At 36.1% G+C, this 10,347-nt stretch overlaps 1 pseudogene; it reads right to left on the bottom strand.

Moving 5' to 3' along the window:
* Positions 1 to 7,651, bottom strand: part of LOC107692914 (uncharacterized) — a 14,343-nt pseudogene extending 6,692 nt beyond the window's left edge.
* Between the last annotated feature and the right edge of the window lie 2,696 nt (positions 7,652 to 10,347).

Raw genomic sequence — 10,347 nt, 5'->3', positions numbered from 1 at the left:
ACCTCACAATGTGGAGTAGGAGAGATTTTAGGTTCCATATGAGAACATTTAGTTTTAGCGTGACTCTCACGGTCGTCCTCACAAGATCTCTTGCTCTTTGACATGATGCCAACAGATGATACTTCACTTCGATTACAGCAACGACTTATTGCACAGTATTCTACTCTAGTGTCTCCTTCCTCCATTGTCTGCTGAAAGCACGAGGCCTTTTCCACCACATGCTCAGTGTACTCGCCACTGGAACGAGAAATTGTGTGCGTACTATCCACCGATGACTTTTTATGTACAACTTTGTGAGACGATGCACTGGAACTGGGTGATTTGCAGGCCCCCGGTTCTTTGTGCATGGGGTTTTTCCAGATCTCGTACTCTTGGCAGTGATTGCAACAGTTCTGACAAAGTGTTTCCTCGATATGCTTCTGATGCAGCTTTGTTGCAAAGGCTTCATCAGTCTCAGATGCAGATATGGAGTCTGGGTCTGCATACTCAGCTTTACCTTGAAGATAATCTGCATCTTTTACAGAACCAGAGTCGTTCACATTTGCTGATGACTTCTTGATCTCGGTGGACCACTGAAGAGTCTCATCGTTGAAGAGCCGAAAGCGAACCTTCATCTCCACTGAAAGGCTGCCATCTTTGTTAACAAGCACTCTCTTCTCAATGTCATCGTTCACTACAAATTCTTTAACATAAGGACAGTTGCTGACACAACCGGACTGTCCTGGTGTCATGCATAATCCATTTTGATAGGACTTTTCTGAAGAAAGAGAGAATCTTGTAGAGTGAATTAAGGTTTTATTTTGGGGGGTGAACCATCTCTTTAAGATGCATATTAGATTAGTAGCTAGCACAACTATTTTCCCAGGGCCTTCAGTTCTGTCCTGACCTGACACCTGCCTCCTAAAATACTTGACCTGGCTAATTAAAGAATGGCTGAAGAAATGAAATCCTCCCTGACCTTACGTCCCTCCAGAGTGTAGAGATTCTTGACATGACATTGCATCAGTTCTGAAATCTCGTCCATGAAAACGCGAAGACTCCGAGCAGTTCGTCTGCTCAGAATGATGGATCGCCTAACAGTAATGTCGTTGTTTTTGACAAGAACTATCCTTTTGGGGTGCCGATGGTGGTGCTGATGTCCCGAGGGGGGCTCCTCTGGTCGGGAGGGCTTGCGGCGAGTGTTATGCGGGTGACTGATCTTGTAGATCTATTACTGGAGTCTGATCGTGGATGGATAATGCTTTTCTTTGTCTCCAGGCCAAAGTTAACTGTTAAAACAAAATGATAAAAAAAATAGATATACAATTTTTGGAATTTGTTGTTGTCCTTACAACATTAAGGATAATAACATATTTTCAACATGCAAACAACACAACTGAAAGAGGCTCTTGATTCACCAACCCCTTGAATACATTAACTGTTGGTGGCAAATGGTTGTTTCATCTTCAATCTATTATTAGAGACACGTGGTTTGGGTAGATGGTTAGTTAATCACTATAATGACTCACCTAAAACAAATGAATGTAAACGGTAGTTAACTTGAACTGTGTACACAATAAAAGAAAATATTTACCATTCTTTTTGCTTTCATGTCCTTCACTGCAGACACTGGAGTGAGACCTTGTGCCCATTCCTGGAAGCTTTTCGTCTGAGAGCTTCTTCAAACTTTCAATGAGCAGCGGCCTGAAGGGCTCTCGACCCACACAGACCAGCACACTAGGACACTGCATCAGACTCTGAATATTGTCAATCTATGGAGAGCAGTGAATAAACAGAAGACAAAAGACGTATAACATGTCAAATCCACTCTAAATATTATTATCACTGTGTACATAGCTACCTTTTAACATCAACATCCTGACTGAAATGTAATCTCATAATTGACTGATTTAAAATGCTTAACATGGTTGCACTGACAAGACTCATTTTAGCATTTACAACCCCTAAACCATCAAAACCCAAACATAATGGTTCGCTGCAATGACAACAGCACATGTAGGGTGAATTCAGGTAAATTGGGCCACTTTTTGCCATTGCGATGACTGGATAAAAATGCCCCAATCATACCGAATTAAGCTAAAATGTATATCAACCATTTAAACACAAAATACAGATTTGACATGGTATTTTTAAGAAATAGTTCAACCAGTAATGGGAATTCAGGCATCATTTACTCATCCTCTTGATATTTTCTTCAAATGGACCACGAAAGGAGATATTCAGCAGAATGCTCTTTTCCATAATAAGAAAGCATTGCATGGGGCTATCAAATTCCAAAATGAACAAAAAATACATAAAATTTGTTATAAAAATGTGTTATTCAATGAAAATCTTGCCCAATAGTGCATGCACACATTCAAACATTTGCAACAATCATTGGCAACTGGTGTTGTTATGACAACAGTCCTAAAACTGAGAATGCATAACGGAGGGCAAGTATATTTGATTAAATAATGACTTTTTAGACCAAATTTTAGTGTGTGTGTTCACCAGAACACTAGCATGCAAATCATATGGATTATATTTATGGTGCTTTTTGGTCAATACTTTTAACTGATGGTGCCAGACCACCGGCCTCTTCCCTGCAGCTTCCATGTTGATTGGCTTCACGTAGCGATGGTCAGAGCACAGGTAACAGCCTCCATCCTCTAACTGCTCTAAATGTTTAATGCTGTTGGTCCCCCTGGGGGTCGTGATGGTACGCACACCAAAAGGTAGAGGAACCTTTTGGGAAATGTCATCCAATAAGGCATCAAAGCATCTGAAGCTGCGCTTATGGATGGCCATCTTGATGCCTTTGAACTGAGTGTCGCCACTCTTGTAGAAGGTAATTCTCTTGGCTGGGCTGGCCACAGTCACGCTGGAGCCGAAGGACGATGCTGGAGGATGAGGAAACTGATGAGGTTCATTCTGAAAATGGGTATTAGCATCGAAGGAGCCTTGGGTCGTGCTCTGCATCTCTCCTCCAAGTCAATTCAATCTGTGGAGAAAAACTAGATATTAGAATAAATGGAGACTAGTAATGAGTCTGCCCTCAGATTTGCCAAGAAACCACAGTAATCAGAATATTATAATCAAAACTCAAACACTTCTCATTAAACACTCCTAAGACCAAATCATCTGCCATCCATATTCAGTTCATAGCATTATAGTTTAACCGTTGTTTCTGTATTTTTCTGCTAATTCTGACAAAGTAAATGAAACATAATTGAGATCACCAAGCCTCCTGTGTTATGAAAGAGCTACCCTGAAAAATATTTTCTCCTAGGAACCGAACACAAAAATTAAGCCTCAAATATGACGGGTTACTCAAGCTAAGACAGGTATTAAGTCTTCAAACTCTCAATCAAAGATATAGTGGCTAAAATATCACTATTTGATTGTTTAATTAGATTTAGTCAGAGGTGGAAAACATAAAAACAACATTTATGTTATGAATGTCTCTAAAGTTCATCCTTATGGGAGTACCATGGTACTACTGTATGATTGGCATATTCATACAGTGAACAATGGCATTGACATGGTACTCCAAAGTACTTTAAAGAACACTGTGGTATTACAAAAACACAGATACTGCGATGAAAATTGCAATCATACCATGTGGACTTTTTAGTCAACTTTTTAGTCAATCTTGTATTATACTACACAACATGTCATTTAAAAGTGTAAGCAATTAAGAAATTAGGCCCGAGTCCAGAGGTTAATCTCATGCTCTTTGGGAAACAGTTACAGACTAGTTTCAATTGCATTTAGTCCTTAATAGGCACTTTAATCCAACATTTAAAGAAGTTTAAGAGCATGATCTCTGAGCAAAGTTTGCGCATAAAATCATTTTATGTGTATTAAACTGAGACTTAACTTAGTTTTCTTATAACCAGATTTCTAATAATAAGATTTTGAAAAATGCATAAAATCATTTCATGACAGTCCAGACTGAATAAAATGACATAATGTATCTTGACACATGCAATGTTCTAATTCTATTTGTATAAAATTGATAAATTATCCATATTTGACCACAAAAGCCATGATATACTGCATCAAGCATGTTTTCACTGAACAATTCGTTTTAATGAATAAGACAAAAACTTTTTTTACAGTTAAAATAGCATTATTTTAGTAGCTCAGCTCAATATAAAAACAACAGTATATATAATATATATAACAAACAATATACTTACATTTACACAATACATTATCATATCTGACGCCAAAAAAACAACAACTGTACAACAGTACAAAATTTGAAAAAGAAAAAATAAATCTGACTATACAGAGCAATGTTCCAGTATACAGTATCCAAGCACACGACTGCTACAGGGACGCAAGTTCACAAGCCCTCCCACAAACTGTCTGGCCAATAATCAGGGCCTTTGGCGGCTAAGGATAGAACGAAAAGCTTCTTTAATCACCTTGAGATTTTATTGAACTCTAGGGGAGCATAAAACACACGACAGCGACACCAGGATTGCACAAACAGAAATGCACAGAGCTACGAGACGTCTGCTTTCTGACCCCTGATGACAGGCTGGTTTTTGTATATACTACAAACATGTCATTTAAACAATGACGCACCAAACAGACAGACTGAAAATACACTTGCTGTCAAATTCACTCTGACAACATGCATATATACTATATCTAACTTTATTTGCATACATGCAGTACACTCATTTAAAGTGAAATCTACTATGCAAATCTCAACTGCTTGATCATTAATATCATGGCAAAATGTAATACCCAAAATGTAACAGCTCTAATCTGCTAAAAGTGACTATAAGGCATGAAGATATTAAGATACTACATTATCATCGTGACTGCATAAAGTCATAAATTACTTTAAAAATTATGTTTCCATATTATAATATTATTCTTTTTTTTTTTCATTATATTTGGGGGTGAAATATAGGCTAAGTCTGTCCCTATATTCATGGAATTCTTTATGAAATTTACCCAGATATCTCATACATGTCAGGCTCTATAACTTGAATATCGCAATATAGCATTAGTATCTACAACATTAGAAGATTTTAACTATTCATAGAAAAACTGAATTTTTCAGTAAAATATATATTCAGTAATATCTGCCTGGTGCTTTATTCATTTTGATTTATATGCTGTTTCTAAGGGCACCTTGAGATGAAAGTGTGGTGAATGGCTGCTTATTCTCTCTGTATCCTGCAGTGCCATACTGTAATGTTACAGTACTTTTCAATTAAAATAAGTGAGTATTGCATGCATTTTTTGATTTGTAAACTGAGAAAATTGGTGTAGAAACAAATTTGACAAATAATTGTGATAACACTGACTGTTGCTCGCTCTAGTACTGCCAAAGCACAGGCTTACTGTAATCTCAGGAAAAGACAGCACATCCTCTGTACTCTTAACTGACCCACTATTAACCACTAGCTGAAGCAACATTAATACGGATGTTTGTAGGTTCTATGTTTAATTCAGATTCTTTTAATGGCACACCAAGCACAAACTTTATTTAATTAGAGCTAATTAATTACTAAACACCTCTGAGAGGTGTACGCATATTTGACACTAATTATAAATCTCTAAAGACTGAATTAATTTTCCACAATTAGTAACTGAGAACTTGGCAGCCCATTGGGAGAAACCTGCAATACAACACTGTCAGATTACTGAGACTGAGGGAAGAGCATTTGAGACTCATGGGATATGTGTCAGAAGAGGGAGGAGACCAGGTCTAAAATACAAATATATATATAACTGTGTGATATAAAGTCACAATTAAGAAAAAAAGTCTGAATTGAGATAGAAAATCAGAATTGCTCATAATTCTGAGAAAAAAAGAATTGTGAGCTATAAACTCAGAATTGACCCTTCTCAGGGAGTTTGATTGACAGGCGATCTGACCAATCATAACGCAGAATCTGCCATTTTTGTCCGACAAACAAACCAGACAGGAGAGAAGATTAACTTCGGTGGACTTGAACTTGAAAAATGGTGCAGTTGAGACTGCAGCTGATATTCATTTGTGTTTATTCTGTACTATAAATAGTAGTAAATATGAAGAGATGATTGGTCCACGTGCCTCTTGAACTGAGGCGCTACAGTGATCTGTCACGACACATTAAAGAGCCACAAAACATTTTTTTTTGAATTACTACATTTGAAAGCCGAGACTTTGTTTCATACCAAAAGTAACCTGCTCTTTCTTTTCTGTCGGTGCGTTGTCAGTTTCTGAACACTCTGCCATGTATTTTTTTACTGCGTGAGAACATGTTGTGTGGAGTGAGAGCACCATGGCTTGTCGGGCGTAGCAACAGTAACTAAGGGGGGCAGGTCTTTGTGAAGGGTAAACTGCGATATTTACTCAAATTCTGAGAAAAAAGTCAGAACTGCGAGATATAAAGTTGCAATTCTAACAAAAAACTCTTGTCAAAAAACTCAAAACATCTGAATTGTAAGATAAAAACAAAATTTAAAAAATAATTGTGACTTTATCCCATGCAGAAACAAGCTTCCATTATTCAGCATCATTTTAAAAATAATGGTAACACTTTACAATAAGGTTCATTAGTTAACATTAGTTAACTACTTTAGTTAACATGAACTAAGCATGAACAATACTTCTACAGTATTGATCTTAGGTAATGTTAAGTTCAACATTTACTAATACATTATTAAAATCAAAAGTTGTATTTGTTAACATTAGTTAATGCATTGTGAACTAACGTGTACAATGAATAACTATATTTTCATTAACTAACATTAACAAAGATGAACAAATACTGTAACAAATGTATTGATCATTGTTAGTTCATGTTAGTTAATACATTAACTAATGTTAACAAATGACACCTTATTGTAAAGTGTTACCAAAATAATAATAATAATAAGCAAAGAACTTAAAAACAGTGTTAAATGATTTCCATAATGCTAATGACAGGCCTAATAACCAAGATCATTAGCTAACGCTTACTTAACAGCACTCATGTTAGTCAGAGCTGCTAGATATTAGTCACTTTTGAACAGAAAAAACCCAAGTCCTTGAAAATGTTCTGTCTGTCTTTCAAGTGAGGCGTGAAAAGTCTGAAATGGGAATTGTAAAAATGACTACATTAATAAGAAACGCTTTAAAATGCTAGAGACAAAGACAGTTACACTCACAGGATTTGTAACCACTAAGTTTGACATTCAAAGCAATTCATCAACATCATTGTAGAAAGCAATAACTATTTCATAAAGAAAATAGCTGCACTGACAGCTCTAACACAAATAGATACTTCAGTCTGTAATCTATATTCAAATTCTCCCATTTTAGCTTAGATCTCTTACATCACCAATGCATAGACAGCATATTCCACTAAAAACCATCTTGATGCTCTGTCCTAATTCCACACACCGGTTTACCCTGCAGGCGCAGATTCATTCTCCTCAGCTGCCAAATCCTCCAACACCAAACCTCCAAACTTTGTCAATACTTCTGAAGTAATCCAGTTAGAGAATCCACCAGGTTTTCCTACAATAAGCAGCGCCCTGGCTCACGCAGGTGAGGACGAAACAGGCACAGCGTTTGCAATCATGGCGTTCTCTCCTGCGAGGAATATCACTTTCCACCCACGACGATGAGTCACGGACGTGCCACAGCCGCATATTGCCTATCCACAATCATTCATTCCATTAGGCTAATTATCACAGGCAGACCTTCATCCAGAGAGGAGGAGGAGGAGGAGGAGAAGTGGGACTTCTCTGAAAGAGGATTATACCGTGTGGCCATCTGTGCCAGAATGAATAGAACTCTTAGATCTCCAAAAACAACCTGTTGTTCATGCTTTAGGCATAAAAAAAAACTCAAACAGAAAACTATTGGCCAGTTCTGACCAACAAAAAGTTCCACTGCATATGTTGACTACGTTATGTTTGTTATGTTATGTTGACATTTTTCTTAATATTAATGAAGCCAGATCTAATATTATCATAAAAAAAAATTACTATGGGGACAAATATAGCATGCAATTCTTCATGTTACAATAAAATCAAATACTGTTCTTAGCGTAATATCAAACCATATTAAAATTAATGATAATAATAATAATTATGCATTATTAAGATTATATATAATAAAATATTCACACATTAATATAATATTGTTGGAAACGTATATCTTATTATTTTTTATTATTATTGTTCATTTAAATTTTAGAGAGACACTCTAATACTTCATTTATATATAGAGAAATATTAAGAATTAAATCTTAATATGAAGAACAATAATATCCTTAAATATGCCATTTTAAGGTATAACATTCATAGTGTGTGTGTATGTGTGTATATAACATTTTGCAATTTTAGGGTATAACATTCATAATACACACACACATACACACACACACACACATATACATATATATATATATATACACATAATGGCAATGATAATGATTTAATTAATTATATAATACGATATTAACTTTAATATCATAATATTGTTATGACTTGAACAAATATTGTTTCAAAAGTGCAGTTTTATGAAAGCATATATTATAGAATTAATATTAATATCACAATATTGTTATGAATAAAGTTTACACCAGATATAAGCTCATGCATGCGTGTAAAACAGAACATAAAACATACATTAGAAACACGGTGTGCAGTTTAAAGTCCTCTGGCTTTCCGTGGCAACAAGCACAACAGCAGCAGTGAGTCTCATGATGGCCTCCACACACACACACACATTACAGGAGATTTCGAGGATGAAGGTAAATCTGCAGCGCTTTAACTCTGATTCAGCGTGGGAGCCCCGTGGGGGTGGGGGGGTGGGGGGGTTGACTGAGGGGGCCCAGCTACCTCGGTCACTGTGCCCCCTCACCTCTGGTGCCGTCTCCTTAGTGGGCGCCCTATAATGAAGCAGGGTACTGCCCCGGGAAGTTTTCCCAGGCTGGTAAATACACAGATTAAAAGCGAAATGTTTTCATTTCGGTTCGTTCTTAGCCAAAAAAAAATAATAAATTTCGTTCAGGTTATGCAGAGCGAAAATAATACGTACTGCATTTACAAAATAATTCTTATTAACTTTATTATTCTTGAATTTTCAAGTACCTTCGGTTTTTGAATCCATACCCACAATTTCATAATCCGTGCGCACGCTTTCGCAATCCGTTCCCTCGGGTTTGTAAACTGTACTCTCGGATTCATGCAGCAAGCTGCTGGTAGCCTACGTGTTAACGAATCATATTGTATATTATTTTATTGCATATTATTATGTGGAATAGGCCTACAGCAAATAGTCTTAAGTGATTCTCTATCAATTGTAACGGTACGAGGTGGAATACAACGATTTAATAAGAAAGATGTGCATCAAAATCTTGTTTAATTTGTGATAATCTTAGCACTTGATTATTATTGTATAATAAACCTGGCATTGTGACTGACTTTGGAGTCATTTGTTCCTCTTTTGTAAGTCGTTTTGGATAAAAGCTTCTTCTAAATGCATATGTAACCTAAATGTATAATAATAATAATAATAGTTATTATTATTTTCTTCTCTTTTTTATTCCTTATTCCTTATCTTTCTAGCTTGTACTTATTTGAACAATGTCTAGAAACTTGGTATTTCAAGCACTTCCTGTATCTGTTTGCCTCTTTAAGAAGAATCGCTTTATGTATCCCCCAATTGTAAGTCGCTTTGGATAAAAGCGTCTGCAAAATGACTAAATGTAAATGTATTTTTTTTATAGGCTAAATAAATGAGTGCACTTAAGACAGTAAAATGTTTGTCATAAAATAATGTTTTATCTTTAAATAACATTTTACAGTTTTGGAGCTGTGTTTGTGTACTATTCATTCTTAACATATTTCATTCATTCATTCACAGACGTATTTAGGTGATTTTATTATACTAAGCTTTTTCCCCCCGAGTTAGATGCATGCTTCACTGTTAAAGTTATTATTAAATAACTAGGCCTATTATAACATTGCATTCAGTTAGAGAGCAAAGGAATGACAACATAACCGGTACATTATTGGTTTTGTATTGCTTTTTACCTTCTTCTCTCGAAACTCTATCGTTTTATTTATTTTATTTTTTTTAGAAAATTCAGGAAATGTTCTATTCTTCTTTTTAGCGTTTATTTTAGGCTATAAAACACAGGCGGAGGTGTTTTATCCTATTGGTGATTAATATAAAATAAACGCTAAAAAGAAGACTATTTTGTGAGTGCGGATCATGGTCTCATAGGCTACTATGAAAAATAATGTTTAATAAACACAATACTATGCATCCCGCACCGTGGTTGAATCTGCCGGTGGGGGCGGGGCCACAAATCCACGAGTTTACAAACCCGAGGGAACGGATTGCGAAAGCGAGCGCAC

The sequence above is a fragment of the Sinocyclocheilus anshuiensis genome, unplaced genomic scaffold (genome assembly GCF_001515605.1).
Source record: "Sinocyclocheilus anshuiensis isolate Anshui unplaced genomic scaffold, SAMN03320099.WGS_v1.1 scaffold261, whole genome shotgun sequence".
NCBI classification, from domain to species: domain Eukaryota; kingdom Metazoa; phylum Chordata; class Actinopteri; order Cypriniformes; family Cyprinidae; genus Sinocyclocheilus; species Sinocyclocheilus anshuiensis.
Note: the sequence above shows the minus strand (reverse complement) of the source record. Positions and strands in the feature narration are given on the sequence as shown.